Here is a 26,805-nt window from a genome sequence, read left to right on the forward strand (position 1 = left end):
AATTACATAGTTGACGATCGACTACAACTCCCCCTACCCTAAATCCAACCATCACAGTAGCATGGGCGTTATCTTAGTGGGCGGTACAAGGTCCACTACATAGTTGACAATCGCCTACACCTACCCCTACCCTAAACCCAAACATCATAGTAGCATGGCCGTTACCTTAGTAGGCGGTACAAGGTCCACTACATAGTTGACAATTGCCAACACCTCACCCTACCCTAAACCCAACCATCACAGTAGCATGGGCATTACCTTAGTGGGCGGTACAAGGTCCACTACATAGTTGACAATCGCCTACACCTTCCCCTACCCTAAACCCAACCATCACAGTAGCATGGGCATTACCTTAGTGAGCGGTACAAGGTCCACTACATAGTTGACAATCACCTACACCTCCCCCTACCCTAAACCCAACCATCACAGTAGCATGGGCGTTACCTCCGTGGGTGATACAAGGTCTGCTACGTAGGTGATGATCACCTACACCTCCCCCTACTCTACACCCAACCATCACAGTAGCATGGGCATACCCTTAGTTGGCAGCACAATGTCCACTATATAGTTGACGATTGACTACACCTCCCCCTACCCTAAACCCAACCATCACAGTAGCATGGGCATTACATTAGTGGGCGGTTTTAGGTCTATTACGTAGTTGACGATCGCCAAGTCATCAAGCTGCGGGCTGCAGCAATGACATCTTGAGCGAACCAGTTAAAGCAAAAGTTTACAAGTGTCGAGTCCTGTGAAGTAGCTCTAGATGGAAACTGTTGTTTTGTGTTTACCTTATGATTTATGTTGTTGCACGTCTGCTGGTTCTTGCCTCTAAATGAGTGAGTTTGAGCTACTTGTACATTAATGGCTTGTTTCCACTGAGTGGTACGGTACGGTATGCTTTTATGGTTGTTTGCACTGTCAAAAGGTGTACCGAACCGTTTCGTACTGTACCGCTTTTTCGGCACCCTTTGCAAAGGGTACCAAAGGTACCAAAAGGCGGAGCTAGACATGCAGCTGAAAGCTATTGGTTTACATAGATACGTCATTCGCTCATGCAACAAGCCAGAATGAAAAAAAAGGAACTGTCATGTTTTAAATACACAGCCGAGAGATTACACCGTAATACTATTTACATATAATAACGAGCCATGGTCGACCCGAGCTCAAACAAAAATTGTCGTTGTCTTGATGAACAGCCACAAAGCCAAGAAGAACAGAATCTGCTGTGCCCTGTTGTTGTTTTACCAGCTTGTCTAAAAGTGCGAGCAGTTTCACTTTGTCCTGAGAGCTATATTTGACGATCCTGTCAAAAAGGAACAAACGCAAGAGTGAAGTGCGAAAACACAAAGGAGAAGCCGGAAAAAACAGCAGCAAATGATGCGTCTGCAACCTAAAACATGAACAAACTGCCATGTTTAACTATTATCATCACTTTTTGGACTATTATGAACTCGAAATGATGGAATTACTTTCTAAGGAGAGGCTACACGTGCTGCTGAAGATTAAAGACACAGATGAGAGGTTTGCACTGACTGTGGGTTATATTTAGTGTTGTTTTTGAACACAAATAAGGTCTAAATGTATGCTGTGTATAGTTTTTTTGTAATTGGTAACATATCGTAGACTGTAAGGGTCTGTATGTGTTCATATATGTTGCATTTATTTATTTATTTTATATAAACAGCACACTGAAGTATAAATGCATGACCACGAGCAAGGCAGCCACCGTTAAGTATAAATCAGCCTTAAGCAAAGCTATGATTGTCTTGCACTTCTTATCAGCGAAGCAAGATGTGATTAGTATTACATCTCCTTCAAAGGCTAGAGGGTGCTCTTACAGAAACTCCAAATGCCCTCGAAGAATCCCAGGAAATCACTATAGCAGTTTTGAATAAACAGAAGATAGAACTGCGTTCATTGATTTAGCAGGACTAAAAAACGCACCACTATGGAATCGTCCCACATAAGAATTTATTTTGAACACTTGACTGAAGTTATGAGTTGGAGTAAAACCATGTTTTTATACGTTTTAATTTCATGTGTAGCATTTACTACACAGATTCCATTGAAAAGCAGACAACTAAGCAGCTCAGTGTCTAAGCAAACAGCTATCATTACTAAAAACTGATTATTACGATGTCATTTCGATCAACTGGTTAAATTGAATTTCGATAGTTAATCAGTGAACTACGACTACGACTGCAGTAAACACGGCTTCATCTGAACGCATGTGCTAGATGTCTACTAGAACTTTACTTTAAAAAATCACCTTCTATTAAGTCCTTCTTCAAACTTTACACAGTCAGAAGCCTTAAAAACTCACATACAAATAAAAAATTTCTGTCATGTAATGGTAAACGTTTGCAATTAATCTACAAATCACATCCATTCTGAACTGTGGTGCTAGTCAATAATCCCTACATTCTGCCAATCCAATCAGAATTGGCCACGGAATAAAACCAAAAAACGAGACATCACAAATTGAACATGATGGAAAGGAAAGGTTTGAAAATACAGGGAATACTGCAGTGAATCATCATTATCTAAGGGAAAGCATTTTTTTTTAACATGAAAGACCTATTTTCTCTTTGCGGGGGTGTACCAAACCCTCGCTGCAGTCAAAAACATACATGAACTCAGAAATGACATGAGAGCAACCATTATATCGACCATAAAGGAGAACAGCAAGGTCATTCCATTGTGGTGCTGAGAGACCAAACACAAATTTTTGATGACAAAAAGTGATCAAAGACTCCAATCACCCCGGTAACTCTTTGCTCACCTATACTGCCATCTGTTAAACACGTGCTTAGCCTAATGGCCAAAACTAAGAGAATCAGGGGAAGCTTCTTCCCTCAAACCACTGGGTGGGCTCATGAATTCAGCCTCTCAACATCTACAGGACTGATTAATATACACTCACCCACACCTGCACTTGACACTGTCACTGCACACAATACTGCTATGCAACAACCTGCAGTGTTATACTTTACTTCAAATTCCTCTCTGTACTTACCGCCCAATAGTCCTCAGCTTACATTGCTCTGTCATTTAAATATTTATTGTTTTTTTTTTAGATTATTGTATAATGTGCTGCTATTCTCCTTGTTTATTTGTACAATGTCAGTTTTGTTTTGGCATTAAAATATACAAAAAGTACTAGAATAGTGGTATATACACTAACCAGCCACATTATTAGGTACACCTTACTAGTACTGGGTTGGACCTCTTTTTGCCTTCAGAACTGCCTTAATCCTTCCTGGCATAAATTCATCAAGGTACTGGAAATATTTCATAAGAGATTTTGGTCCATATTGGCATGATAGCATCACACAGTTGCAGCAGATTTGTCAGCTACTGTACACATCCATGGTGTAAGTCTCACACAGGTGCCTTATTGGATTGAGATCTGGTGACATTGGAGGCCATTTGAGTACAGTGAACTCATTGTAATGTTTAAGAAATCAGTCTGAGATGATTCGTGCTTTATTACATGGTGCGTTATCCTGCTGGAAGTAGCCATCAGAAGATGGGTACACTGTGGTCATAAATGGATAGGTATGGTCAGCAACAATACTCGGGTAGGCTGTGGCAGTGATACGAAACTCAATTGGTACTAATGGGCCCAAACTGTGCCAAGAAAATATCCCCCACACCATTACACCACACCACCAGCCTGAACCGCTGATTCAAGGCAGGATAGATCCATGCTTTCATGTTGTTGATGCAAAATTCTGACCCTAGTATCCGAATGTCGCAGCAGAAATTGCGACTTATTAGACCAGGCAACATTTTTACGATATTCTATTTTCCAATTTTGGTGAACCAGTGCAAATTGTAGCCTCAGTTTTCTGTTCTTAGCTGACAGGAGTGGCACCCGGTTTGGTGTTCTGCTGCTGTAGCCTATCAGCCTCAAGGTTGGACGTGTTGTGCGTTCAGAGATGCTCCTCTGCATACCTCAGTTGTAACGAGTGGTTATTTGAGTTACTGTTGCGATTCTATCAGCTCGAACCAGTCTGGCCATTTTCCTCTGACGTCTGGCATCAAAAAGGGATTTGCCAAACAGAACCACCGCTCACTGGACATTTTCTCTTTTTCGGACCATTCTCTGTAAACCCTAGAGATGGTTGTGCGAGAAAATTCCAGTAGATCATCAGTTTTTGAAATACTCAGACCAGCCCGTCTGGCACCAACAACCATGCTATGTTCAAAGTCACTTAAATTACCTTTCTTCCTTATTCTGATGCTCGGTTTAAACTGCAGCAAATCATCTTGACCATGTCTACATGCCTAAATGCATTGAGTTGCTGCCATGTGATTGGCTGATTTTAAATTTGCGTTAACAAGCAGCTGGGCAGGTGTAACTAATAAAGTGGCTGGTGAGTGTATTTGTGCTGACCTTTGAGCTTACAGTATCCAAGTATTTTCAAATCTAGAAAAAAAAGCAATTTTAACCAGTGACACTGACCATGTCCTGTTCATGCTTATGATATCACACATCCTCAATATCCGGTTTGGTTTTATAGAAAACAGAGAAACAAAACAGATGCTTTAATATGCTGTGTGTTTTATGTGTGTTTTCAATTAAAATGACAACTCCCATGATTCCACACTCTGTCACACAGCATCATCAAAGTACGCATTAGTTTGTTTTGAACACACGGCATCTAGTGGCGACAATAACATGTTATGCCTTTAATTGTTTGTCTTTCTAAATGCAGCTCATCTATGGATTGAACCTGACTTACAATTCACTGTTGCTTTTAGATATATAACTTGACATTTTGAATTTTGAAACAAGTTTTATCATTGCTGTGCTGTTATTTTTTCTACATCATATTAATGCCACAACCAATCATTCTTTTTATTGTTAAATCAAGCACAGACATTAAAACAAATTGTAACTGTTTTAGCCAATATATTGGAATTTACACTTTCAATCAACTCTAGATATGCCAATATGCCACAGATGGCCCCAAACAGAACATAGCCTAAGAGAAAAATCAAGTAAGCATAAAAACAACTGACCCAGAGAGACCTTGCATCACATCACAGCTCATAAACACCTTTCAGATTCATTACGTTAAGCATTATATTTCCCTGTAGTCATTGACAGAGGTGATGCATTTGCCTATAGCACCACAGCACTGAGACCTTCTCTCAAGACATGTGCTCCATCATAAAGAAACAACAAAATAAACTGAAACCACAAGTGACTGTTTCTGACATAAATACAATATATGAAACCAAAATGTTATTGTACTGAGTGTTAAAACCTTTATCTGAGTATTAAACTTTTGGTTAACTAATTTTCTTGTTTTTGTTTACACTCTTATAAATAAAGGTCTATCTATCTATCTATCTATCTATCTATCTATCTATCTATCTATCTATCTATCTATCTATCTATCTATCTTATAACAGATTTCTAATGTATATTTAACAAAATATATAACTGATTTTTTTTGTTTCCTGCCTCTAAAAAGGTGAACAGCATGAACATTCTGCAAAATAGCCCCTGCTATTCACAGAACCAACGAGGTTTAAAACAAAATAAAAACATTAAAACGATATCAGTATGTTTCCATTAAACTAGCCAATATTTTTTTCGACTAATTCTTTCACAGATAGTAAATGTTATGTAATATCGTACATTCATTCATTCATTCATTCATTCATTCCTTCATTTCACTCAGTGACAGATTCTCACAATTTAACTTCACAGGACGACACCAAACACTCACTTATTAAATCAAAAACGACTCCTATCCTAAAGCACTTAACATACAAAGAAAATCCAAATCCAATGCATCGCTCCAAAATACGGATAGAAAGCTCCTCATAATGGACCATAATGGCTTCAATATAATTGGTATCACAAAAATCAGATCCCCACTTTTAAAATCAGCGCATTCATTTGCACAGCTTGAGAACTAAATGAATTGCAAACATTCAATTATCCACAGCCTGTAGATCCGTGTTTTGGAGCGGATTCTCCACGCACCTCCTCCCAAAGAGCACAACAGCATTCCGATGTAGAACCCTGGACAGCTCCTCGAAAAGTCATGCGTGTACAGAACCCAAGCACAGCACACAAAAACAGCCGGGCATTGTGATATACAACTGCTTCAAGTGAGACTTTGTTTAAACGCAATTAAGTGCTTAATCAAACACCGATTAGAAAATGATCAATAACAAAAGCAGGTCTCAAAAACGCGCATCCGTTCCAGAAAATAAATCAATTATGTGATGCTAATACAACAGCGTAAAACATGACTCACCCTTCTCAAAACTGGCATTTCTCAAAACTTCCAGCTCCGCCATTATAGTTGATAACAGGTAAACACCGCATTAAGACCGAATGCTTTTTGGTACGACGATCGGAGAGCAAGACATGCGCTTCGGAATGCAGGTGTCACTGCACTACCCAATTAAATATGTATCTATTACTACATTGTCAAATATTCAAATCGATTTCAACAGTAGTAATTGACTATTTACTTTAAATGGATCATTTAAAGAAATCCATTTGATTGATAATCGATGCGCGCGGAACGGAGTTTTCAGTCTCCGCTCAGTGCGGCGCGCGCGCTCCGTTTCTCTCACTCTCTGTCGTTCCGCCTGATCTTCAGTCACACTGATCATTGCACGAAGGGTATCTGCGATTCTTTTCAGCACATATTTACTGGTGGGAGGGAGAGGGGCATATGAGGGGAGGTGTGTGTTATGAAAGCGACTAAGGGGTCAACCAAATCTTCTTGGTAAGTCTTGATTTTGAATAAAACTTTAAAGTTGTAGTGCACCTGAGGCACGACATTCTGTCTGGGATCTGAAAAGGCTGATCCAAAAATCATTATTTCCTTTGTCTTATACCAAACCCATTTTTTTCCTGACTTGGGGATGTCTTCATTCACTTCCAACAGCTTTTTTTTTTCCAAACAATGAAAGTGAACAGTGTCTGGATTCTGCGCAACAAAAGAGCATGAAGAAAAATTTATGACAAACTATACATTTTTAAGTGATTTTTGGCCAATTTTTTGTTATTTAACATTCTTCAGTAAATAAATAAATAAATAATAATAATAATGTGTTGTTTTGCAAAAACAACTATAGTTTAGTCAGAGGGAATTCAAGTATAGGCTAAATGAGGTCACTAGTTTATAAAACATGTCCCAGTTTACACATATTTGAGAATAAACTTATCAAAACAACATCTGATTGGGTTTTGACTCACGTTTCTGCAATAATAAATTAACTTTGTGATCACATCATTACAGATGAACACGCATTGGTGCACGCTTCAGAGCTATTAGAGTTAAACGGAAGGTTTCTAAAAGATTAATATGTCATAATGTATTTCTCATTAATCTGCCAATGTTGGGCTGCTGCAACAGGAGGGAATAGAATGTGCGAGACACGTGAAGTGCAAACAGATTTTCAGCTATGGATTACTTTATGCCCCAGACACACAATGGCCTACATTACACTTTTACCACAATAAAAAAAAATTAAATATTAACATTGCTTTTCACTTTTGTAAAAATGGCAAAAATCATTTTACTACGTAAAAGTGTGTCTGTCGTTGAAAGGAAATGAGCACTGTGAACATTCTGCTTCACTTCTTCATTTGTGTTCCACATGAATGAGAGTTGAAGAGGTTTATAACAACATGAAGTTGTAAATTAATTGCCTACTGAACTACTTTTTGTCATTTTGTTATTTTTAATCCAAATCAGATAAAAATAAGCAATTCTCTGAATAATTTTAGGTCTTGGCCAAAATATCCTAAGCGCTAATCTTGTTTTTTCAAACAGTTTCAATTCGCTCCTTTTGTGTTCAAGTGTAAATTATGTGAGCTAATTTCACAATATTAGACCAAAAGACTAGAAAAGGCATGTCTACATACACTCACTGGCCACTTTATTAGGTACACTGGGTTGGACCAGCTTTTGACTTTAGAACTGCCTTAATCCTTCGTGGCATAGATTCAACAAGGTACTGGAAATATTCCTCAGAGATTTTGGTCCATATTGACATGATAGCATCAAGTAGTTGCTGTCAGCTGCACATCCATGATGTGAAACTCCCATTCCACCACATCCTAAAGGCGCTCTATTGAACTGAGATCTGGTGACTGGAGGCCATTTGAGTACAGTGAACTCATTGTCATGTTCAAGAAAATAGTCTGAGATGATTCATGCTTTATGACATGGTGCGTTATCCTGCTGAAAGTAACCATCAGAAGATGTGTACACTGTGGTCATAAAGGGATGGACATGTTCAGCAACAATACTCAGGTAGGCTGTGCTGTTGACATGATGCTCAATTGGAATTAATGGACCCAAAGTGTGCAAAGAATATATCCCCCACACCATTACACCACACCACCAACCTGAACCAATGATACAAGGCAGGATGGATCCATGCTTTCATGTTGTTGACGCCAAATTCTGACTCTACCATCTGAATGTTGCAGCAGAAATTGAGACTCATCAGACCAGGCAACGTTTTTCCAATCTTCTATTGTGCAATTTGGTGAGCCTGTGTGAATTGTAGCCTCAGTTTCCTGTTCTTAGCTGACAGGAGTGACACCCATTGTGGCCTTCTGCTGCTGTAGATCATCTGCCTCAAGGTTCAACGTGTTGTGCGTTCAGAGATGCTCATACTTCAGTTGTAATGAGTGGTTAATTGAGTTACTGTTGCGATTCTATCAGCTCAAACCAGTCTGGCCATCCTCCTCTGACGTCTGGCATCAAAAAGGCATTTGCCCCACAGAACTGCCGCTCACTGGATATTTTCTCTTTTTTGCACTATTCTCTGTAAACTCTAGAGATGGTTGTGCGTGAAAATCTAAGTAGATCAGCAGTTTCTGAAATACTCAGTCCAGCCTATCTGGCACCAACAACCATGCCACGTTCAAAGTCACCTAAATCACCTTTCTTCCTCATTCTGGTGATCAGTTTGAATTGCAGCAGATCGCCTTCACCATGTCTACATGCCTAAATGCATTGAGTTGCTGACTTGATTGGCTGATTAGAAATTTGTCTTAACAAGCAGTTGGACAGGTGTACCTAATAAAGTGGCCGGTGAGTGTATAACATCCACTAATAGACCCTCCTCATAAAAATCAAAAATGAGTTTGAGAGTAGACAAAATAAAGAATCAATAGTCTTCAAGAATTAAAAACATCAGATGTAAATGCTAATATGTTTCCCTCTCCCACGTGTGACACAATGGGTCAAAATGATAGCATCTGTTGACATGAAGCTGGTGAATTGCAGAGCTTGTACAAATCCAGATTGCTATGATAAGATATTTATTTAACTGCTTATTTAGCCCTCTCGTTCTTTGATTTGTGCATTATTTTGTCTTTATCCTATTTTTATTTAACATTTATATGGATAGGGCATCATGGTGGCGCAGTGGGTAGCACGATGGCCTCATATAGCAAGTAGGTCGCAGGTTCGAGCCCCAGCTGAGCCAATTGGCATTTCTATATGGAGTTTACATGTCCTCCCTGTGTTCATGTGGGTTGCCTCTGTGTGCTTCGGTTTCCCCCACAGTCCAAAGACATGTGCTATAGGTGAATTGGGTGAGCTAAATTGTCCGTAGTGCATGTGTTTAAATGAGTGTGTATGGATGTTTCCCAGTGATGGGTTGCAGCTGGAAGGGCATCTGTTGTGTAAAACATATGCTGGATAAGTTGGTGGTTCATTCTGCTGTGACAACTACAGATTATTGAAGGGACTAAGCCGAAAAGAAAATGAATGAATGAATTTATATGGATTTTATATATCGAAGCAAAAGTATTAGCAACTTTTTTTTACTTCTAAGACAATAATGGCAAAAAGAGCATGAGCAATACATTACTGGTTACAGTTTACCAGCCACCAGTTCACCAGTGTCGCTATTAACAACCTTTTGAATACTACATATAGCCAGTTTAAAGGGATAGTTCACCCGAAATAAAAATGAAGACACAAAAGCAGATATTTTGAATGTTGGAAACCTGTAACCACTGATTTTGTAGGAATTGTTTTTCTCAATTTGGATGTCAAAGGTTACGAGTTTCCAACATTCTTCAACATATCTTCTATTGTGTTCCACAGAAAGAAAAACAAAATTCTCAAAACTGGTTTGGAATAAGTCAAAGGTGAGTAAATGTTGACAGAATTAAATTTTTGGGTGAACTATGAACTTCTTGACTAGGATGATTAGGTATCTATCATGATTATTAAATAAACATCTGATTGTTGTTTTTGTTTAATCTAACCGTGGTTTTAGAAGAAATTTAATAGAGGAGACATAATCCAAGAAGCAGATGCATCGTTACAGCTATCGTTAACTTTCAGTTTCAAATCTGCTCGAGAGTTTTAAATTGTGTTTGAACAACACAATCTCACGGCAATTCGTAACTTTTTTTAGTGGCTAATTCGTACGAATTCGTACGATCTAATTCGTACAATTTAGTACGATTTGCTCATCCTCCAATGACGGTTGGGTTTAGGGGCGGGGTTAGGTGCCACGCCCCTTTTTTAAAATCGTACCATTTCGTATGACTGAACTCGTACGAATTCGTACGAATTAGCCACTAAACTGTCAAAACGTAAAATACTTACGTTTTCTCGTGAGATCAAGCTGGTTTGAACAGCATCTCTCCGCTATTAACTGAAGTTTAAAAAACATCAACCAGCTGTGAAAAATAGCCAAAAGAGCTGTTCAGAAGCAAATCTTCTTAAACTGATACCTTACCCAAAAATAAAAATGACCTCATCATTTATTCACCCTCATGTGGTTTAAAACCTTTATGTGTTTCTTTCTTCTGTTGAAAAGACGAAAGAAAACTTTTTGAGGAATACTGGTTTCATGGTACCCATCATTCCATAGTTTTTGTTTTCTTTTTTAATCACTATATGGAATTCAATGGGTGCCAGCTAGCAGCCTTTTTGTGTTCAACAGAAGAAAGAAACAAATACAGTAGAATAGAGTAGTATTACAGTATACAAATACAGTATATTTTAAACAAGTGAAAGGTAAAGTAAATGATGAAATAATTTTTATATATTTCGCTGAACTTTTTCTCTTTATGAGGTTTTTTTTTCTGTGTTGTGATTGTTTCCAACATTTACAGAAAGCAATAAGCAATGTCTTTAATATTTATGAGTGGAAAGTGACAACTTACAAAAGGGTCATTTATTATGCAAATATATTCACTATTTGTAATACAAAAACAGCTAAAACTAGCATTTATTTATCTATTTATTTATTTATGAAGTACTGAAAACATGGCATTTACATATTGAAAACAATCACATATTAATTTTCAATCATTAGAACGCACATATATGGTCAAATATACTATTTTTTTTTATATATGAAGAATAACATACAGTACATCTGGAAAGTATTCATAGCACTTCACTTTTTTTAATGTTACAGCCTTATTCCAAAACGGATTAAATTCATTTTATCATTTTATTTCCTCAAATTTCTACACACAACACCCCATAATGACAATGTGAAAAAAGATTTTTTTTGAAATTGTTGCAAATTCATTAAAAATAAAAAACCTGAAAAATCAGATGGGCATAAGTATTCACAGCCTTTGCCGTGAAGCTCTAAATTAAGCTCAGGTACATTCTGTTCCCACTGATCATTCTTGAGATGTTTCAGCAGCTTAATTGGAGTTCACCTGTGGTAAATTCAGTTGATTGGACCTGATTTGAAAAGGCATCCACCTGTCTATATAAGGTCCCAGGGTTGACAGTGCATGTCAAAGCACAAACCAAGTATGAGGACAAAGGAATAGTCTGTTGTTCTCCGAGACAGGATTGTCTCGAGGCACAAGGCTAAGGAAGGTTACAGAAAAAATTCTTTTGCTTTGAAAGTTCCAATGAGCACAGTTGAAGATGTTTGGAACCACCAGGACTTTTCCAAGAGCTGACCGGCCATCTACGCTGAGTGATTGGCCAAAAGGCATCTGAAGGACTCTCAGACCATAAGAAACAAACTTCTCTGGTCTGATGAGACTAAAATTGAACTCTTTGGAGTGAATGCCAGGCATTACGTTTAGAGAAAACCAAGCACCACTCATCACCAGGCTAATACCATCTCTACAGTGAAGCATGGTGGTGGCAGCATCGTGCTGTGGGGATGTTTTTAGCAGCAGAAACTGGAAGACTAGTCAGGATAGAGGGAAAGATAAATGCAGCAATGTACAGAGACATCCTGAATGAAAACCTGCTTCAGGGTGCTCAGCGTGGGGTAACGGTTCATCTTCCCGCAGGACAATGATCCTAAGCACACTGCCAAAATATTAATGGAGTGGCTTCACAACAACTCGGTGAATGTCCTTGACTGGAGAGATCTGAAAATGGCTGTTCACCGTTGCTTCCCATCCAACATGATAGACCTTGAGAGGTACTGCAAAAAGAGGAATGGGCAAAAGTCCCAAAGACAGGTGTGCCAAGCTTGTGGCATCCTATTCAAAAAGACTTGAGGCTGTAATTGCTGCCAAAGGTGCATCAACAAAGTATTGAGCAAAGGCTGTGAATACTTATGTCCATGTGATTTTTCAGGTTTTTTTATTTTTAATAAATTTGCAACAATTTCAAAAATCTTTTTTTCACATTGTCATTATTGGGTGTTGTGTGTAGAATTTTGAGGAAACAAATGAATTTGATCCATTTTGGAACAGGGCTGTAACATAAAAAATGTGGAAAAAGTGAAGCGCTATGAATACTTTCCGGATGCACTGTATTTAGCCATATATCCAATGTCTGTATGGGACAATGAATTGACAAATCACCAAATCTTCTTTGACAAATAATTGCAATTAATGCCCATTAATCCCCTTTGATGAATACAACAGGAGGATCTGTCATCATCTACAATTTCTGTTAAACATGCTCAACGTGACGCAGAGTTAAACATGCTCACTGAGTGTTTCAATTGATGAGTGCTCCACTTTGAAGCCTCCTTCACACTCATCCATCACACTGGATCGGTGACAGATAGAAATAAAGCCCTGTAAAATACAAGCAAGCTGATTCCTTGGAGGGCTTCATTTTCACGGACAAGTAAATAATCAGAATATGCTTCTCACTGCCAGACTGTGCAATGTACCACAACACTTGAAGCGCAATAAATTCAAACAGAACATTGACGGGCACCAAAAGAGCAATCAAACTTTTAATAATAAATTGAAGTGAAACCATACAGCTGTAGAGCATTGCAAATGCTTTCAAAGCAAGCTGTAAAGTGGTTCAGAATGAAACTGATAAGATCAATATTGCTTGAGGAAACTGTTAAGTCAGGACAATGTTAGGCTTCCCTGTTTTATTCATGTGTGAGAAAATGTGTTAGAGGTCTGAACGCTATCAAATTAGGCTGGCAATGCATTACCAGAAGAATCGAAGAACTATTCTATCATATAATCAATTCATGGGCTGTTTTCACTGAGCAGTACATTTTGGTACTGTTACGTCCCTGATGGTATTTGTCTACAGCCAAAGTGAAATGTATAAAGGTTGGTTGGGGTGAGTGTGTATCAATCCCCTGCCTTCATGACAACACACCAATTTCAATTAAAGTATTTATTAACAAAAATGTAGAATTATAAAACAAAACTGTGAAGCAAAATAGCCTTTAGGAGGGGGAAAGGCCAAAACAACAAACAAAAGTACACTCTAGCTAGTTAAGGAGTAAAATTGTCTAAACTGACAAAGTAAAATTAACAGAAATGTACACTAACTCCCTAAAAGGGTTTTATAAATAAAATGGTAGGGGTGGCTGACGTGAAAATGACGTTTCAACGGTGTGGAGATCCATCACCCAGGTCACGTCACTTAAGCCGCAGTCACACTGTACTTTTCGCCCCTCAGACTTCCATTCATACGCATGCGAATGTGGCAGACCGGAAACGCTAGCTTGTGCGACCAGATTTGCAGCTTGCTGTGTTAGAAAGTTTAAACTTGGTGAACTCTGATCTGTGAAATCGCACCACGTGATTGTGTGAGACCAATCAAAGTACAAAACATGACCTTTCTGTACAGAAATTTAAAATATGGAGCAATCGCTCACTTTTTAAAATGTCTAATCATCTTGTTTACTTTTTCCCCTTTTTGCAGCGTCGTACAACAGAATTTGCATGCTCAAACTCTAGTGTTACCGCATCATAAGGAAACACCCGGTCACATGACTAAAGTGATTCAAAGCATAGGCCATTTCAGAAGCAATTAGAGACAGGGCAACTCTGCGTTTGACTGACAGGGTTTAAAAAAATCTCATGTAGCCTAGTGGACCGAGCGTGTGCACAAAGTAATGTGCTGGAAATTACTCGTTTTTGAATGCCGACTTGTACAAATACTCTGTAATTATGACTTGATATATTTTAATAATGTTACTTTTTTATGAACAAAAAAGTCATCTTTATTCACAAAATGTACATTTGGATGTCAGACCAATGTTAAAACAAAATATGTTACAAGAACAGAGGAATAAGCAAATGATGTTGTTAGCTCACATTGCTAGTTTTGTGGTGAACAGTTCATCTGTGCATGTCATTAAAAAAAACAAACTCTTCTAATCTTCCATAAAAATCTGAAAATGCACTTCCTGTTTGTTTACAGTTAATTTATCAGATTAAGTGATTTTTGAGGTAATGGGCGTGGCTAACGTTGCTCCAACTGTCAGTTTTGACAACAAACAGAAATGGTAGGCAGGAGGAGTCTGTTAGGTTGTAATAACTCTTCTAAAACCCTTTCCTGATCTTTCTGAATGAAATGCCTACTTTACTACCACGGTAGAAAAAACAAGCCACGCCCACTGTTACCTCATTTAAAATTTAGTTTCTCTATAAACTGCGTCACATTATGAAAAGAATAACGATCGCAGCTTCTGGTTCACGGAGACTTTAATGCCTCAATTTGTTTAACTGTTTCTTTGCTGAAGCCGTTCCAGAGCAATACATAAAAATGACCACTAGGTGTCACTTTAGAGGCGAGTTTTGAAACGTTTCAAAGTTTCGACTGTTTTAGTGTTTCATGAAGCCTCGCTTTGCCCACCACTATAAAATGACACCCACTTCCCTACGGCTTCAAAACACAAAATCTCAAAAGCAGAATGTAAGCGTTTCAAATAGTGATGGTGAAATGAAGCTTTCTGAACTTAGACTCAATTGTATCTGAAAAAAAAGGTTAATTGCTCGAAGCTTTCCAAAACCAGAGCTTCAATGAAGACCTCTGCTGGTTAAACTGTGAGAATGTTGCAAAAATGTCAAATGTTCACAACTGACCAACTCATTCATGTAGTAGTAGAAGACACTCTAAGGAAGAGTCTATGGAAGTGAGGCTTTTGTACCTCGCTCGCCAGCTGAAATTCATTACACACTATACCATAATATGCAGTGGCGTTCTTTAAAAATAGTTGTAAATAATACACTAATACACTTTAGAATGATTCAAAAGCTTTTATACTATAAATTACTATTGTATTTTAGTTGAATTCCAGGTTGAGCGACCCGTGCAGTGCTTTGAAACACTAGAAATGTATGTAATCGATGCATCATCTCTCGTTATACACTTTATTAACCCACGAGGGTAATTAAACCTTTGAATCAAAATTCGAAGTAGTCACATGTAGGTGAAGATGAAGCTTCGGACGTCACTGATCACGTGATTATGGCAAAATGAATCAAGCTCCGTTACACTACTTCCGGCTGGCTGACTGAAATTAAAAGTCTGTGTGCATATTTTGCCATTGCTTCACAAAATGATTCACTGTTTCGAAGCGTTCAGAAAACCCAGCCTGATCCCAAGAGGAAATGTAACTATTATATGTTTTGTCAGTTTAGTGGATAATTTGTTTGGCACAAGTTCAGACAAACAAGTTCCGCTGTACAAAAATTCCTGTTCTAAAAGGAGGTGTGGCACCAAACCCTGCCCCCAAACTCAACCGTCATTGGGGATGAACAAATCATACTGAACTGTATGAATGCGATCATACAAATTGATAGTAGTTAGCCACTAAATCAAAAAGTTATGATACTATGGTGGCTCAGTGGTTAGCACTGTCCCCTCACAGCAAAAATGTCAGCTGGTCCTGGCTGAGCCATTAGGCATTTCTTTATGGAGTTTACATGTCCTCCCTGTGTTCGCGTGGGTTGCCTCTTGGTGCTCTGGTTTTCCCCACAGTCCAAGGACATGCGCGGTAGGTGAATTGAATAAGCTAAATTGGCTGTAGTGTATGAGTGTGTATGTGAATGCGATGATGGTTTATGGGTGTTTACCACTATTGGGTTGTGGCTCAAAGGGCATTCGCTGTGTAAAGCTTATGCTGGAATACTTGATGGTTTATTCCATGATGGTGACCTCTGATAAGCTGAAGGAAAACGAATGATTGAATATAGTCGTCAAAACAATATAAATGCAACAAAAACTCCAAATATACTGAAATTGGCTTTTTCAAACATATTGCAAACTTTGAATTGACAGTAAACCTATATATGCAATTAGCTCATCATCTAATTTTAAATATTAAGCGTTTTTATTATGCGTTCCAAGGCTATATATATATATATATATATATATATATATATATATATATATATATATATATATATATATATATATATATATATATATATATATATATATACATGGAGGCCAATGAGAGACTAGTAACCAGTCATTTAACAATGCTAACCTGAAACATTGAAACCTTTTCAGTGATTTGCCACAGGTGGTCAATATGAGTGAACTGGCAATTTATTGTATGACACACATTACCCCTAATGGAGAGCCACAGGATTTTTGCAATGATTTGAAACAGTGATGACAAAGAAAGCCCTGTTTACTTAAATCACATGACATTGCAAATTTGATACACGTTTCAAACCACTTATTCGAAACAAAAGGTTCGTAAAGGTTTCTCATGCTACACCTATTCCAAAGTCAAATTTAAGCACTTTTTCTTGTTGCGTTTTCAAAGTTTTGTGGCAAATTACATATTTACATACATATGCATACTACATCACATGTCAGATGCTACTTGTTATAGTTTTCTAAGTAAATTTTCAATGGAAATTTGTCCGAAGTCCAACATTGAATTACTGTCATTTACTCTCTTAAACGTAATTTACTTACATCATAAACATGTCATCTTTTGATATTGTTTTAAACTTTCTGCATTGTTCATTCATGGAAAAGTCATTCATTCATTCATTTTCCATCGGCTTAGTCCCTTTATTTATCAGGGGTTGCCACAGCGAAATGAACCGCCAGCTTATCCAGTTTTACGGAGCAGATACCCTTTCAGCCACAACCTAACACTGGGAAACACCTCATTCCCACTCACTGACCCAGCTGGGGCTCAAACCAGCGACTTTCTTGTTGTGAGGCAACAGTGCTAACCACTGAGCCACCGTGCAGCCCTCATGAAAAGGTCATTTCCATGCATTTTGTATTGAATTCCTGCCTAATCAAAAGGGCCAAAAAAGGTCATGCTACAGGCACATGCATTATTTTATGCAAAACCAAAAAGATTTATTTTATTTAAATATATTTTTTTTCCCTATTTATTGAGATAAAACATTATGAAAGCAACACAATTACATTTTCAAGCACTTTATCCAAAATCGAAGCACTTTCCAAACCTTGAAAACACTGCATTAAAAATCAAGCATTGTCAAGGATTTCCAACTCCCATACGAACACTGCTTTCTTCTTCAAGTAAATGATCGCACCTTTGTGGCATGTACCATCATGCCTACCAGGTAAAGGTTATGTTGGAGGTGTAAAAACTGAAGTCTGATCGAGGTGATTGGTACCGAACCATACTGTACTGTACTAAACCGTAGCACTCAGTGGAAACAAGGCATTATGCAGCCTGATTCAGGCAAAACCTCTTTTTCCTATGATGCACCATGCACCTCATTTTTCATTAATCTCCTCCTCCTTCATTATAGAGCTAACGGTCTGAGACAAATGAGCAAGCAAATCAGAATGAAACAGCAAGAGAGAGAGGAGAGAGAGAGAGAAAAAAAACTGGAAACCAGTGTTATATTAAAAAGAGATTTGTGGAATTGGGAAGTGCGTATGATAATTCACAAGATTAAATCACTCGCTTCTTCTATTTTCCAGGCAGGTTGATTCATCTCTTGTCTGCAGAAGCAGTGAAAATGTTTAAAAAATGAGGGTGAATTACTGCAGCGCTGCTAGAAGAGTCAGACAAAACACCTCCTTTCAGACAGACGGGCGGCTGATGGACATCATGCATCAACTGCCCAGCCAATAGACAACAATCACACCTCTCACAGGAACAAACGTGCCGTCATACAAGCACACAACTGCTTTTTGGTATGGTGGGCATTAACACAAATGATAGTGATATTAAAAGGACTGATTGTGTTGACTGCACATATAGAGAATTATAGCTAAAACAAACCCAAACAACATCATCCGATGTACACTACAGACCAAAAGTGATGTTCAGATGAGATATTCTTATGGACCATTTTGAGGGATGTAAACAAAAACAATGGTCTCAACGTATTTCCTGTCTTACATTTTTAATTTCTATAGTTTCTGAAAATCCAAAGAGAGCCACATATTGATAAACAATGTTATGATAGCTGTTTTAACATTAAGTTATGATTGAATTACCTCTTGTTACAGTAATGAAATAGTTTGATAACAAGCAGAAAATGTTCATGGGCCAATGACATGACCACATTGAAATGGTCTATAATAATGACCATATAATTTGCATTTAAGCATCAAAACATAAGAAGCTGGCTTTACTGAAAAGACAGACAACCATTGACAGCTACAATTAATGAATATTTCATTATTACTCTCTTGTATTCGACCACTAAGCATGTTTCCTAAAACACAGAGGACAGCTTAGCACGAACATACTGACAAATGCTTAGAAAATAAACAGCAACAATGCATCGTGTTTGACTAAATAGTTTGAATTCATGAAATTAGCTTCAATTTGCAAGTTAAGCAATGCACTTGTTAAACAAACAAAAAAATGCATGGCCATGGAAAACTGTATAATATGTAAGGTTAAAAATGCTTCATGTGGTAAAATATCATTAATCAATTAATCTAATTAAAGAATAATGTTTAATGGTATATGAGCCAACCTGTTCTAATCCACAAAAACACTTTCTACACTTTCTTTAATCTAAATAAAATAATCATTTATTTAATTTTCTTAAAGTATTTTTAAGAAAAATTTTTATGGATCACACTCAAAAATAGCCATTTCCAATGAATAAATAATTACCAAGAACACACTGTATTTATAAAAATTCACAGTAAAGTAATAATTGGTATTAATTGATAAAAAAAAAACTAATTTAACTGACCACAAATGTATTATATAGCAAATTATATTGGTTTCTGAAGGATCGTGTGACACTAAACTATAGGAAACTATTGACCTTAATCTGCAATGTGGAAATAAGCTTTTTCTGCTGTGGTTTTAGAACTTTCTTTCATTTGACTATGGAAAAAAATGACTAGGAACAATAAACAGTCAAACTACTTGTTCTATAAACTGTTTTTTTATGACAATACATACAAATAAAATAATATAATAGGAAAATAGCAGTTTATTACATCAAGTTTGCATCAAAACAATAGGCAAGGCAAGGCAAGTTTATTTATATAGCACATTTCATACACAGTGGCAATTCAAAGTGCTTTACATAAACAGGAATAAAAGAAACAAGTATAAGAGAAATAAAAACAAATAATAGAAATGGTAAAAATAGAAATAAAATAAAATAAAATAAAAGCTGAAAAGAATTAAAAAGAAGAGAAAAACATAGTAGTTCGATCTGTCGGACGTAGCACAGTGCTCATTCAGTAAAGGCACAGCTAAACAGATGTGTTTTCAGTCTTGATTTGAACGTGCCTAATGTTGGAGCATATCTGATCATTTCTGGAAGCTGATTCCAGCAGCGAGGGGCGTAATAGCTGAAAGCCGATTCACCCTGCTTTGACTGAACTCTTGGGATTTCTAATCTATTTGATCCTAAAGATCTGAGTGATCTGTTAGGTTTGTATTCAGTGAGCATATCTATAATGTATTGAGGTCCTAGGCCATTTAGTGATTATAGACCAGTAATAATACTTTAAAATCTATTCTGAATGTAACTGGGAGCCAGTGTAAAGACCTGAGGACAGGTGTGATGTGCTCTGATTTCCTGGTTCTGGTCAGAATTCTGGCCGCAGAGTTCTGGATGAGCTGCAACTGTCTGACTGTCTTTTTGGGAAGGCCAGTGAGGAGGCCATTACAGTAATAAACCCTGCTGCTGATAAAAGCATGAACAAGTTTCTCTAAGTCTTCACTGGAAACAAAGCATCTAATTCTTGCAATGTTTTTGAGATGATAGTATGCTGATTTACTAACTGTTTTGATATGACTATTAAAACTCAGATCTGACTCCAGAGTCACACCAAGATTTTTGACCTTATTTTTTGTTGTTTGACCCTTAGAGCCAAGGTACGCATTCACCTTGAGAACCTCATCTCTGTTCCCAAATGCAATCACTTCAGTTTTCTCTTTGTTTAACTGAAGAAAGTTTTGGCACATCCAATTGTTAATTTCATCAATGCATTGGCAGAGGGTGTCAATGGGGCTGTAGTCATTAGGCAGTAAGGCTAGGTAGATCTGAGTGTCATCAGCATAGCTGTGGTAGGAGATTTGTTTTTTTCTCATTATTTGGCTCAGAGGCAGCATATAAAGGTTGAACAGGTGTGGTGCCAGAATCGAGCCTTGTGGGACTCCACATGTCATGGGTGTCCACCTCGACCTATGGTCACCTATACTGACATAGTAACCTCTTCCTTCAAGGTAAGATCTGAACCATTTGAGGACCGTCCCAGACAGCCCAACCCAGTTTTCCAGCCTATCCAGAAGTATGCTGTGATCGACAGTGTCAAATGAGGCACTGAGATCGAGCAGTACCAGCACTGTTAGTTTGCCTGAATCTGTATTTAGGCGGATGTCATTAATTATCTTTATAAGGGCGCTCTCTGTACTGTGATGTGGTCTGAAACCAGATTGATAATTGTCCAAACACCCCTTGAAGTTTAGGAACTTGTTAACCTGGTTAAAAACAACTTTTTCAATGATTTTGCCAATGAAAGGGAGATTTGAGATGGGCCTGTAATTGCTCAATATGGTGTTATCCAGGTTGCTCTTCTTCAAGAGGGGTTTAACAACTGCAGTTTTAAGTGAGTTAGGAAAAATCCCTGAGAGAAGTGAAGCATTTACCACTTTTAGAAGATCCATTTCTAAGCAGGTAAACACCGTTTTAAAGAACGATGTGGGCAGCGTGTCAAGACTGCAGGTTGATGTTTTCATAGCTTGCACGATCTCTTCTAAGATTTTGCCATTAATTGCCATGAAATCGGACATAATGTCTGATTTCTTAAGTTGTGGTTGAGCTAGTCTGACGTCGACACAATTTGGCTGATTGGATGAGCTGATTGCCTTTCTGATATTATTGATCTTGTCAGTAAAGAAATGAGCAAACTCATTACATTTGCTTTCAGAGAGTAGCTCACTGGGAATCCGACTGGGGGGGTTGTGAGTTTCTCTATCGCTGCAAAGAGTTTACGAGCATTGTTTACGTTGCTGTTTATAAGGCTTGAGAGAAAGTCTGCCTAACAGTTTTTAGTTCCATATTAAAAGCACGAAGACTGTCTTTATAGATATTATAATGGACTACTAGTTTCGTCTTTCTCCACATACGCTCAGCTTTTCTGCACTGCCTTTTCATTATTTTAATTCTTGGGGACCTAGTCCAAGATCCCCTTTGCCTGCTAGTTATATTCTTGGCTTTAACAGGAGCAATGTCATCTATGACATTCTTAACTTTAGAATTAAACGAATCAAGAAGAGAATCAACAGAGTCTGCAGATATACTTGGTGCTAGCAATATGGCCTTCATAAACTGCTCATTAGTGTTCTCATTGATGCATCTCTTTCTGACAGAGACAGATCTGTCTTTAATAGCTGGAGTGATCAATATGTCAAAGAAAATACAGAAATGATCAGATAGTGCAACATTCTTAACAACAGTTGAAGAAATGTGTAAACCCTTAGTTATAAGTAGATCAAGAGTGTGTCCACGATTGTGTGTGGGTCCTTGAACATGCTGAGTCAGATCAAAAGTGTTCAAAACAGTCATCAGTTCTTTTACAGCATTGATTTCTGGATTATCAATGTGAATATTAAAATCCCCAGCAATGGTAAAATAGTCAAATTCAGAGGTTACTAATGATAACAGCTCTGTAAAATCATCAATAAAAGTTGGAGAATATTTTGGAGGTCTGTAGATAATGATCAGTAAGATACGTGGAGCACCTTTTAGTGCTATACTCAGATATTCAAAAGACAAAAAGTCACCAAATGACACTTGTTACACTCATAGACATCTTTAAACAGGGCAGCAATGCCTCCACCTCTCCTATTGGCTCTGCAAACACTCAAAAAGTCAAAGTTTAAAGGAGCTGTTTCATTCAGAACTGCTGCACTACAGCTGTCATCTAGCCAAGTTTCATTTAAAAGCATAAAATCAAGGCAATTTGTGCTGATAAAATCATTGACTAAAAGTGACTTATTGTTAAGTGATCGGATGTTTAAAAGTGCTAACTTAACAGTTTTAGCTGTTTTTGCTACAGTAGTCTCAGATTTATATTTAATAGACACAAGACACAAGATTTGAGTGATTTGCTATACGGCCTGAAAAAGTCTTCGGTTTTCTGTCACGTAATACAACACATATATGTGTAGAGAAAGCTACAGGCACACTGGGTTCCTGCTTGTTCTGTAAACATCTGATAAAGACACTGTTATCTAAGCAGGCACCCGAGACACATCATGGAGAGCAGTTTTGTTCACCAGCTGAAGATGGTGCGTTGTTGTGCACCATCATTCATAGAAGTGAATGAGGCCAGAGATTCTGGGCCAATAAGGTTGCAAGGGCTGCGCCCGCTCTTACGTGAAAGAATTAGGTCCTTATTACTATTCCTAATCATAAGAATAATCTACACTTTAAATATATGTTGCAATTATATGTCTCAACGGCATACAGAAGAAGATCTGCTAGTCTCTTTCTTTTTCAAGTCATCACAATATTCAGTAGCATGCAAACCATTTTAAGCAGTGATGGGAGTCACGACCCATACTGGTGGTCACCAAATATTTATGAGGGTTTACTGTAGTGTGAGGGTTACAAGTACAAATCAGACATATATATCACAGGGTTTATCTTGCAATCAATAAAAACTACATTATGATTCCACCTGCAGCACTTCTGTGACCACATCTTGCGCATGCATAATATTTCATTTAGCCTATATTGACAATGTAGCATAATCTTCACTAAACAAAAAAGCTAAATATAAAAATAATAAAATGAATGCTTGCCTGGTGCTGATAGAGAGATCATCACCTTGGAATTATAAGTTTTTATCTGCGTTCTGAATGATTTTGAGATATTGAGCTTCAGATAGAACCTTATATTTCTAAGGTGATGAGATGTCAAGGATATTTTCTCATTGTAAAAGTGCACATGAACGCAAGTTCAAACCACTGAAGACTCTTTCAGTTTAGAACTTTGCTCATTTGAACTAAATATTCAGTCATTTTTCTTTAGTTTAGTCCCTTTATTTATCAGGGGTTACCACAGTGGAATGAACCGCCAACTTATCTAGCATTTGTTTTACACAGCGGATGCCCTTCCCAATTTTAGTTTATTTAATTCACCTATAGCACATGTCTTTGGACTGTGGGAGAAACCGAAGCACCTAGAGCAAACCCACACGAACACGGAGAACATGCAAACTCCACACAGAAATGCCAACTGGCCCAGTTGGAACTTAAACCAGCAACCTTCTTGCTGTGAGGCGACAGTGCTAACCACTGAGCCACAGTGTCGCCCTTGAATGAATGATTACTGTACTATAACTATACTATACAACAACAACAACAACAACAGTCAACGAGAGTGATCCAGTGACAGTGTAATCTGGCAATATGATGGATGACCTTCAGATTTTTCCGTCAAAGAAAAACATTTGTCAGAATGTATGAAGGTTCCTTGAAATGAAGCTTTCTAACAAAATAATTCAATGTTACTTGGAATAATATAGACTAAATTATAAGATGTTATCTGCACCCATTATCTGATGCTGCCTCTCAAAATGTAATTTATTTTAGATTTTTATTTTGAATTTAGGTAGCACAGTAGGTAGCACGATCGCCTCACAGCAAGAAGGTCGCTGGTTTGAGCCTCGGCTGGGTCAGTTAGCTTTTCTCTGTGGAGTTTGCATGTTCTCCCGTGTTCGCATGGGTTTCCTCCAGGTGATCCGCTTTTCACCACAGTCCAAAGACATGTGGTATAGGTGAATTGGGTAAGCTAAATTGACTGTAGTGTATATGTGTGAATGCAAGAGTGTATGGGTGTTTTCCAGTGTATGGGTGTGGGTTGTTGCTGGAGAACATTTGCTGGATAAGTTGGCAGTTCATTCTGCTGTGGCGACCCCTGATTAATAAAGGGATTAAGCCCAAAAGAAAATGAATGAACTTTGAATTTATTTATATCTAACGCTTCATTTGTAATGTATGTAATGCAGTTATATCATCTTAACCCTTTTGTATTCTTCAAATTGACTACCCTTCTGTTACGTTTTTGCCCCATCTATTATAGTGACATTTTTGATCGCAAAGCCATGACAGCAAGACAGGGAAACCATCAACAATCAATAATGCATGATTACATTATTGATTGTATATGGTTTCCCTGTTGGAAAGAGGTAAATTTTGTCATTTTTACTATTGATCATCAGTTTGCACCATCAACCCTTTGGATAGACCTGTGCAAAAACGTTTCTGACTAATACAGAGTTCTGTAAAGTATATAAGTTTCTATATGGAGTTCTGTGGAGTAAAACAACAAGTTATAGTGTGCGTGCATAAATACACTTACTGTGTTTACGATGTTCTGAGAGTTGAGCTGCTTATTTAGATTTTTTCAGACGTATCAAGATCAGTGAGCAAAGGTTTCTCTCACCCACTCACACTATATACAACTCCATATAAAAGCCAGAAAATATGCTTTTTTGCATTGCAAATGACGATCAACTGTAAAAAAATAATAATAAAATTCCCAACAGGGAAACCACCAACAGTCAAGAATGCATGATGATATGCTGTCATGGCTTTGCAATCAAAAAATGTAGTTAGAATGTAAGTCAATAGGCAAAAATAGCCACTAAAATAATGAATGAGTGTAAATTTGCCCAGATTATTGTTGAGTTTTTAAAAATTTTCTAAGCATTTTTCTAAAAATATTTGTCAAAAAAAATGTTGTCACCAAAAAGCATTCCATTTGCTGAAACACAGAGAAAAAAAGGCTCTAAATAACCCCAGAGTGGATGAAAACATCCCCATCAGCATAAAGGTTAAGTAATTGTAATCATTGTAATCACAATGTAAAATGTAATGTATTACATTACTGCATTCCTAGAAAATTTTATTATAATTCAGTAACTGTTTAATGCATTATACCCAGTTATATTGGCTTGTTGGTATTTGGCACAGGTGTCAATATTCCCTCCTCTGCTTTGTATGTAATCATGCTATAGAAATTCTTTCATTTTTCAATCCATCTCTACTAGCTATTAGACAGCTTCACTTCTGTCATGCTCTCAGTTTTGCTCTCATTGATGTGATCTTCAGTACACGGCTCCGTTTAAACAAATGAATTCAAGCTGATGAGGGCTGATTTCTATTCAGTTAGTCCTATAATTGACGCCGGTTCCCAAACACTTCAGCACACATGCTTATTTGTCCACGTAATGTGAGAGACAGCACCACCTTGTGTAAACCAGTCCCGGTTGCATTTAATAGTAAACTAAGATCTGTAAAGGTATAGACAAACTACCATGCTTGTAAACATTCAGTATGCGCATGCAGCAAGGTTGCAGAAATAAACCAGGAGCGCTAGCATTTACAGTGAAGGAATGACATCCGATGAGGTAAAGAGTTTGTTGTTATCTTAGAAATAAGTTATATTGATTACATATTATATATATTATTTACATAATGCTTTCAGCTTATTATAACAGCTTGTCACCCAGTGATAAGCACAGTTATTCTGCCAAATTAGCGGTAAAGTGAGCAGCGTTCGTCTGACAGGTCCATTTGTGATAGCACCCTCCCAATGGATATTGGATAAGACGAAATAGCAAAGCATCCAACCCCAAATATACAGTTATCTCATTGAAACTCCAAGTGATTTTACAAGAGAGAAGTTAAAAGCCAAGTCTTTGGATGCCAACAATGTTGTTCTCTGAGGTCATGTGCAAGAAATAATGTTCCATGATTACCAGATTCAAAACTATGTAGTGCTAAAAACCGAGGTTCTGCCTAGCCAAAGACAAGGAAAAATGATGAAGCTTTACAAGGCCTGGGTAATCAACAACAAGCAAAACAACTGCATTCTGACAGTGAACTGCACCTGTATAGCAGGGTATGTGAATGTACAAATTTGCATCTCATTCTTAGCATTCCTAGAATGCAGTTTAAGTCACCATATTTAATTGTTTTTGCTGCAATCATTGCTGCAATCGAAAATTAGTAATGTGTATGATTCAGCATAGCGTGAACTTACCTGATATGAAATGAGAACTGCAGAGTTGAGAATTTTTAATTAGGTCCTCACTTACTCAGCTTCCTTTTAGCCAAAGACGTCTGCAGTTTGCATTAAAAGCAGTG

At 37.6% G+C, this 26,805-nt stretch overlaps 1 protein-coding gene across 1 annotated transcript in view; it reads right to left on the reverse strand.

The window, feature by feature from the left end:
• Nucleotides 1–26,805, reverse strand: part of plch1 (phospholipase C, eta 1) — a 173,804-nt gene that overhangs the window by 127,681 nt on the left and 19,318 nt on the right. The gene's annotated exons all lie outside the window — the stretch shown is intronic.

The sequence above is a fragment of the Danio aesculapii genome, chromosome 18 (assembly GCF_903798145.1).
Source record: "Danio aesculapii chromosome 18, fDanAes4.1, whole genome shotgun sequence".
In the NCBI taxonomy this organism is placed as follows: Eukaryota; Metazoa; Chordata; class Actinopteri; order Cypriniformes; family Danionidae; genus Danio; species Danio aesculapii.